This window comes from Schistocerca serialis, chromosome 7 (assembly GCF_023864345.2).
Source record: "Schistocerca serialis cubense isolate TAMUIC-IGC-003099 chromosome 7, iqSchSeri2.2, whole genome shotgun sequence".
NCBI classification, from domain to species: Eukaryota; Metazoa; Arthropoda; class Insecta; order Orthoptera; family Acrididae; genus Schistocerca; species Schistocerca serialis.
The window spans coordinates 375368420-375375522 of record NC_064644.1 but is presented as its reverse complement, the minus strand read 5'-3'; the positions used below and the strand labels follow the sequence as shown (position 1 = coordinate 375375522).

Here is a 7103-nt window from a genome sequence, read left to right as displayed (position 1 = left end):
TCACAAAACCGAGCAGTAAGAATAATATATAGTGTTCACCCAAGGACGTCATGTACGTACCTCTTCAAGGAGGTAGGCATTTTTAACTGCGCTACCGCAATACACTTTTTGTTACTAATGATATTCATCATAAATAACCCAACAGAGCTTGAGAAGAACAGTGAGGAACTCACCTACAACGCTAGAGGGAAAAATTAGCTTTGTTACCTATTGTAAACTTTGTCAGTAACTTAGAGAGGGATTCAGTACGTATCAATGAAATTTGTCGATCGTTTGCCCAATGATGTCTGACAAGTAGCGAAGCAAGTTTTAAATCTAATTTAAAGTCATTTATCCTGGACGATCCTTCTACTCCATTCACTAATTTCTACTTAGAAACTGGTAAACACTAAAAAACAGTATTAGGTTTTAAGTGTAGGTGCACGTCTAGGAATAAAATGACGATTTATTCATTAATTTTAATACTAATCCTGTATAAATATCCTGTAACCTGACTCGCTCCACATCATTGCGAAAAAGGAATTGTTCAAATGACCTGTGGAACATGTAATTAACTAACTACTTCATTCCTCATTGTATTCTACCATTGTATCTAGATACCCATATTGGCCGTAAGACTTTGCAGACACAAATTGTTGCAACTTCCTGACAGATTAAAACTGTGTGCTTGACCGAGACTCAAACTCGGGACCTTTGCCTTTCGCGGGCAAGTGCTCTACCATCTGAGCCACCCAAGCACGATTCGCGCCCCCTCCTCACAGCTTTACTTCTGCCAGTACCTCGACTCCCGTGCTAGTTATGCAAGGTTCGCAGGAGAGCTTCTGTAAAGAAACTTCCTGGCAGATTAAAACTTTGTGCCGGACCGAGACTCGAACTCGGGACCTTTGCCTTTCGCGGGCAATTGCTCTACCAACTGAGCTACCCAAGCACGACTCACGCCCCGTCCTCACAGCTTTACTTCTGCCAGTACCTTCATAAAGCACTTGCCCGCGAAAGGCAAAGGTCCCGAGTTCGAGTCTCGGTCCGACAAGGAAGTTTCATATCAGCGCACACTCCGCTGCAGAGTGAAAATCTCATTCTAGCTTCTGTAAAGTTTGGAAGGTGGGAGACGAGGTACTGGCAGAAGTAAAGCTGGGAGGACAGGGTGTGTGTGGTGCCTGGGTAGCTCAGATTGTAGAGCACTTGCCTGCGAAAGGCAAAGGTCCCGAATTCTAGTCTCGGTCCGGCACACAGTTTTAATCTGCCAGGAAGTTTCATATCATCGCACATTCCGGTTCAGAGTGAAAATCTCATTCTGATAAATTGTTGCCGTAACAGGCTACAGCCCAACACAAACCACATTCTCGCTATGTCTCGTCTGTATGTACATGCCTTCAAATGACAGCGAATGTACCGTTATCGCTCTATACCATCTTCTTTGAGACATACATAACCTTCCACCCCCACCCCAAGGTTTTCAAGACCTCAGTCTCTTGACTAGTTTACGACCCTACTGTTGCAGTGTTTTAAATTAATCGCAGAGTGACTTAAATTAACTTCCTTCTCAGTTTTGACCGTGTAAAGCATCAGGTTCATGGCTACTTGCAGGGGTTAGTAATTAATTAAGATGTAAGTGCTTAGAATCTCAACATCAGTTAAAAGAAAACAGGTTAAAGATTAACAAACAGATACGTTCTGATAATAGAGAGTACAAAAGCCTCGAGTAGCCCTCGGCCAATGTTAAATCGAATAAAGAAACGTAGAATACCTTAACAAAGACTTGGAAAACCAATATTTAGAAAACCTGTTCCAGATAATTTATTTTTACGTGAGATGTAAGTCGCTGGCGAGTTGCGAACACACTCTAGCACAGGTGTCGTCTGCTAACAACGCCACAGTCTTTGGCTGAGCAGGAAAAGGACGTCTACATGCTGTACTTCAAAGGTGGCAGTTAGCCAACCAATCTTGTGTCAGGATAGTTGAGATTTAAGTTGGTTTGCGCACGTGGACTCAGAGACCAAGACTCTTGAAAGTGGAGGGGAGAGAAAGGAAAGGGAAGGGAAAGAACTGATGATATCGGCTTCACCAGGACTGTATGCGGAATCAGCGGTTTGTCCGAAAGAACAGGCACCATCAAGTCATATAGTTGAATTGCCTCGATGAGTAGTGAATCCACAGCCTTCAATGTGGATGTGAATTCACGTTCGACCTCCAGCGGGGATCTAAAATTAGCAAGCATGGACGACACAGAATGATGACTGAGATAGGTGGCGTTAGGTGGGAGAGGGGTCGACCAGGGAGCTTTCAAGATAGTCTGCGCATTTTCGATAAACCCTGTATCCGGATAGCACAGTGGTTAACACAACTGCCTAGTAAGCAGGAGGTCGTTTCGAGGCCTGGTCCATCAAGCATTTTCACTCGTCTCCGCCGATTCCACACAAAATCTTGATGCAGCTGATATCATTAGTTCCTTCCCTTCCCTTTCCTTTCTCTCCTCTGGCCCTTCAGTTTACATAATATGCATCACAGCTGCGGATTATACGTGGTGTCTGTTCTTTCGGACATGTCTGGAAGAACAGACGCCATGCTTTCCTATAGAAGACACTCCTATTTTCGGGATCGCTAGACGCATCGCATCTTCATGGTTCCGTTAATTCTAATTTGAGGACTTCGTCTAGTGCTTTATTTGGACGGAGAATTCTGTTGTGGGGAGAACACGAGCTTTATCTTAATGTTCAACTGTTTTTTATCTTTATGAACGTGCTTTCTTAATAGAAAAAAATAAATCCATTATCATTCCCAGACTCTTTATTTCATATTTAAGAATCATTAGCGATCATTCATTAACTCATTTGTGAGCACAGGACATGGAAGACATGACTATCCTACTTATTACTATTATGGCAACGGTCTTGCCGCAATGGTAACACCGGTTCCCGTCAGATCATCAAGTTAAGCGCTGTCGAGCTGGGCTAGCACTTGGATGGGTGACCATCCGGTCTGCCGAGCGCTGATGGTAAGCGGGGTGCACTCAGCCCTTGTGAGGCACACAGAGAAGCTACTTGATTCAGAAGTAGCGGCTCCGGTCTCGTAAAGCGAGATGGGTCCGGGAGAGCGGTGTGCTGACCACAAGCCCGTCCATATCCGCATCCAGTGACGCCTGTGGGCTGAGGATGACATGGCGGCTGGTCGGTACCGTTGGTCGTTCCAACGTCTGTTCGGATGGTGTTTGGTTTTTATTATTGTGATGGGGCTTATAAATTATATGGGGCTGCTTTCGTTCTAATTTTTATGTTTTTTAGTCGTATTCCATGTGGTCCCAAGGAGTACTACAGTAACTTCATTGCTGAACTATCGTGTCTTCTTTTAGTAACAATTAACCATTATTTCCGTTTCTCTTTCATTATTACTCATCCCGAACATATTCTTATTTTATCATGCTTTCTGTGTTCATTTACTCTTTGCCCAAAATCAGAGCAGATCTTAGCACAATTGCCAAGTTGTGCTATCAGCGGGATCGTTGTTCATTGGCAGCTCATTCTGTCATATCTTTATCTGCATATTACAGCAAGAATACGGTAGTACAGTCTGGAATACGGCTGTTAACGGCAACTATGAGTAAGCTTCAGTTAATAAAGTAAACAGCCGATCAGTTGCCAGAAGCTTACTTGTTTAAAATTAATAATTAAGTAAACGTCCGGCAAGTGATTGGTTGTTTACTTTGTGACTGAAGAATAAGGTAGGACTGAACTGCACAGAACTTTGAGTCATGTGCTGATCGTGAATATATTCACAATGATTAACGTGATAATACTTCTTATTAATAGGTATTAGTTTAAGCAACGTGGAATCAGTATCTCCATTGCACGCAAGATCCTATTCGCTCTCACGTCAAATAAGTGAACTTTGAATACGGTGGACTTAATTCTGGACTGCTCAATAATATATTTACTGTTGCGCTATGAAAGCTTTTCATACCTCTTAATATCTCATAAAAAGAAATCAGGTTGCGTTAATATTTATTTCTCAAAAACCTTGTACATGAGCGGAATATTTTTAAGGCATTGGTACTCCAGTCATACCAGTTATGTAGTCAGATTAAATTTCCAAATGTGTTGGAGGCTTTCAGCCTGAACTAGAGCGTAGTGCTAAAAATAGAAAAACATTAAAAATGTGTTTAAACCAAACGTAAAGTTGTACTGGTCCTAAGAGAGAACGCTTTAACGGAAACTGTCATGCCACAAATAGAGTAATGTACCGATGAGATACCGATCGAGGTGACAAAAGGGGTGGCAGAGTTGATTTCTTACTAAATGGTTTATATTGCCACTGTTTGGCCAAGGCAACGAGCAGTTGTGCATGCCGTGTATAAACAGTGACTGTACTCTAAAGACAATATCACTTTCAGATCAAAGTAATGAACAGGAAAATTTTGAGTATCTGCAAAGTGGTACGTACCAGGAGCAAAGTGTGTTCGCAGTGGCATCGCTTTGGGACAGTCGTGAGTCCAGACGCCAGCTAACAGAATGAGTTATTAGCAAATGAGAATGAAGGTAAAGTTTTTATGACCTCACCGTCGCTGCATTTCATTGAGCTTCCCACCATAAAAAAGTCGTGAAAGTGTTCTGAGGAGATGAGACAACCAACTACGTTCGGTGCTTTCTTTCTTGTTACTGCATCCCTGCACCGGTATGAGGAGAACAAGAAGTCGTTTAAAACTTTACATAATTTTAATGATCGCCCCAGTTCGGACAAGTTGTCAACTTTCCTCTGAATAACAACAGTGGAAGTCCAAATATGAATTTCAGTTCTTCAATATTTAATGAAAAAAATTTTTTTTTTTATTCTGGCCTCTTTTCTCATGAAATTTTTATACAGAGGTTAACTTATCTATCTGTGTACCTACTTGTTTCGTATCTAGCTCTCGACCTAGTCATGTACAAATTAAAGTACCTCACCCACGGTTTCTTTGTATGCTCAGATTAACCCCAGAAACTACTGTTAGGATTCTGATACGGTTTTCGTTAATAGATAGCTTGATTCACAAGGTAGGTTTATATATATATATATATACAGGGTGGTCCATTGATAGTGACCGGGCCAAATATCTCACATAATAAGCATCAAACGAAAAATCTACAAAGAACGAAACTCGTCTAGCTTGAAGGGGGAAACCAAATGGCGCTATGGTTGGCCCGCTAGATGGCACTGCCATGGGTCAAATGGATATTAACTGCGTTTTTCTAAATTGGAACTCCCATTTTTATTACATATTCGTGTAGTACGTAAAGAAATACGAATGTTTTAGTTGGACCAGTTTTTTCGCTTTGTGACAGATGGCGCTGCAATAGTCACAAACATATAAGTACGTGGTATGACGTAACATTCCGACAGTGCGGACGGTATTTGCTTCGTGATACATTACCCGTGTTAAAATGGACCGTTTACCAATTGCGGGAAAGGTCGACATCTTGTTGATGTATGGCTATTGTGATCAAAATGCCCAACGGGCGTGTGCTATGTATGCTGCTCGGTATCCTGGACGACATCATCCAAGTGTCAGGACCGTTCGCCGGACAGTTACGTTATTTAAGGAAACAAGAAGTGTTCAACCACATGTGAAAAGTCAACCACGACCTGCAACAAATGATGATCCCCAAGTAGGTGTTTTAGCTGCTGTCGCGGCTAATCCGCACATCAGTATCAGACAAATTGCGCGAGAATCGGGAATTTCAAAAACGTCGGTGTTGAGAATGCTACATCAACATCGATTGCACCCGTACCATATTTCTATACACCAGGAATTGCATGGCGACGACTTTGAATGTCGTGTATAGTTCTGCCACTGGACACAAGAGAAATTACAAGACGAAGTCAGATTTTTTGCACGCGTTCTATTTAGCGACGAAGCGTCATTCACCAACAGCGGTAACGTAAACCGGCATAATATGCACTATTGGGTAACAGAAAATCCACGATGGCTGCGACAAGTGGAACATCAGCTACCTTGGTGGGTTAAAGTATGGTGCGGTATTATGGGAGGAAGGATAATTGGCCCCCATTTTATCGATGGCAATCTAAATGGTGCAATGTATGCTGATTTCCTACGTAATATTCTACCGATGTTACCACAAGATGTTCCACTGCATGACAGAATGGCGATATAACCAACATGATCTGTGGTTGACGAGGTACTGAATAGCATATTTCATGACAGGTGGATTGGTCGTCGAAGCACCATAATACCATGGTCCGCACGTTCACGGGATCTGACGTCCCCGGATTTCTTTCTGTGGGGAAAGTTGAAGGATATTTGCTATCGTGTTCCACCGACAACGCCAGACAACATGCGTCAGCGCATTGTCAATGCATGTGCGAACATTACGGAAGGTGAACTACTCGCTGTTGAGAGGAATGTCGTTACACGTATTGCCAAATGCATTGAGGTTGACGGTCATCATTTTGAGCATTTATTGCATTAATGTGGTGTTTACAGGTAATCACGCTGGGACAGCATGCGTTCGCAGAAATGATAAGTTCACAAAGATGCATGTATCACATTGGAACAACCGAAATAAAATGTTCAAACGTACCTACGTTCTGTATTTTAATTCAAAAAACATACCTGTTACCAACTATTCTTTTAAAATTGTGAGCCATATGTTCGCGACTATTAGAGCGCCATCTATCACAAAGCGAAAAAAGTGGTCCAACTAATACATTCATATTTCTTTATGTACTACACGAATATGTAATAAAAATGGGGATTCCTATTTAAAAAACGCAGTTGATATCCGTTTGGCCTATGGCAGCGCCATCTAGCGGGCCAACCATTCTGGTTTCCCCCTTCAAGCTAGACAAGTTTCGTTCTTTGAATTTTTTTCATTTGACGCTTATTTCGTGAGATATTTGGCCCGGTCACGATCAGTGGACTACCCTCTATATATATTTTATCAAAACTTACTAATCTATGATGAATTAAATTCCCTAGCCACTGTCAAATCGCTGCCATTGCCATCCAACGGTGAACGGCAGAACGCCTAGGTGTAGGGACACCCGAATACAGCGCCATGCCAGAGCTACCCTGAGACTCGCGCAACCTACCGCAGACTTCCTGAGCGACC

The 7103-nt window shown here is 42.3% G+C and overlaps 1 non-coding gene across 1 annotated transcript; it reads right to left on the bottom strand.

The window, feature by feature from the left end:
* Positions 1 to 854: 854 nt before the first annotated feature.
* Positions 855 to 929, bottom strand: Trnas-cga (transfer RNA serine (anticodon CGA)). The gene has a single exon. It is a non-coding gene; the product is annotated as a tRNA-Ser (tRNA).
* Between the last annotated feature and the right edge of the window lie 6174 nt (positions 930 to 7103).